Raw genomic sequence first — 1,185 nt, forward strand, 5'->3', positions numbered from 1 at the left:
CTGGTCACATCTCATCAGTCAGGAATTGGTCCCACAGGCACACCAGTGTCCAAAGGAGTCTGAGAAACATAGTGTTTAGATGGCTGTTTCTCCATCTAAGATTATATAGGCAGTAGGGGTAATAAAGTACAGAGGAAAAAGCAGTACTCTCCATTATAAAATCCATCATTAAAAAAAATTAATTTGTCACTGTTGATGCTATTTTAAAATATATAAATGCCTGAGCTACAAGCAACCGCAGAATCCACGACGGACGAAACAGATTCATTTTCATATGTGTTGGTAGGTGTCTTTATAAATCCAGAGCATTACAATGAACTTTAACTTTTTCTTAATGTAGCCACTTTCAGAGACCTTAATGATCTCAATTATCCTTAAGGCTCATAACACGGCTTTACTGTTATTGCCAGTTTTTTCTATATTTCTGCAGAAACACCTACAAGTAAGCAGAAGCAATGGCTGGCTGCACTTTAACTTTTGACATCAGTAGTCAAGATCAGAGCAAACAAAATTTGTTCAAAGGCAAAAGAAAAATTATTAAAAGAAAAAGCATCACTCAAACCACGGGAAATTCAAAGTGGGAAAGTATTTAGCAGACGATATGCAATGAAGATCAACAGGCTGCCGCCTAACAAAAAGGACCAGACTGCAGTAAAGTATTGAAACAAAAAGCTCAAATTTATCAACTATGAATCCTAAAGGAAATGCTGCCAGGAAATGCGTTCATTTCTAGTAGTTTGCATGATGCGATACATTGTATCCTATATCCATTTCATGAAAATCCATTTCTTGTTCGCTCTCTTCATCTCCAGCTCCTTCCCTTCCTTTCCCCTCTGGCCCCCCTTCCTCACTTCTTTCTCTGTATTCTGTCTACAAGTGTTCACAATCAATTTAAAGTAGCTGTCAAATATGGCGCGAGATTAAAGTCTCAGATAAATTCTCACTTCACTAAGTTTGAGTGGCTTAGAGGCTTTCTTTCATAATTTTATCAAAACTTCCTTTATATAGCCTTCGCCAGAGTGGACTATGCTAGGTAAAGAGATTCAGAAAACAAACAAAAAATTTTAATCCTTATTGCTCTCTCTTCTGAATAATTATTCAGATTTTAAAAACTGTTTGCATCCACAATTCTGCAATGTAATGTGGTAGAAAAAGCATCGGGCAAGCAGTTAGCTAGAGAGATAC

The 1,185-nt window shown here is 36.9% G+C and overlaps 1 non-coding gene across 1 annotated transcript; it reads right to left on the reverse strand.

Annotated features, from left to right (window-relative positions):
* Positions 1-332: 332 nt before the first annotated feature.
* LOC115870248 lies at positions 333-466 on the reverse strand. The gene has a single exon (XR_004046617.1). It is a non-coding gene; the product is annotated as a small nucleolar RNA SNORA33 (small nucleolar RNA).
* Positions 467-1,185: the final 719 nt, after the last annotated feature.

Source organism: Echinops telfairi, unplaced genomic scaffold, assembly GCF_000313985.2.
Source record: "Echinops telfairi isolate 266 unplaced genomic scaffold, ASM31398v2 ScPeMD7_443;HRSCAF=831, whole genome shotgun sequence".
Taxonomy (NCBI): domain Eukaryota; kingdom Metazoa; phylum Chordata; class Mammalia; order Afrosoricida; family Tenrecidae; genus Echinops; species Echinops telfairi.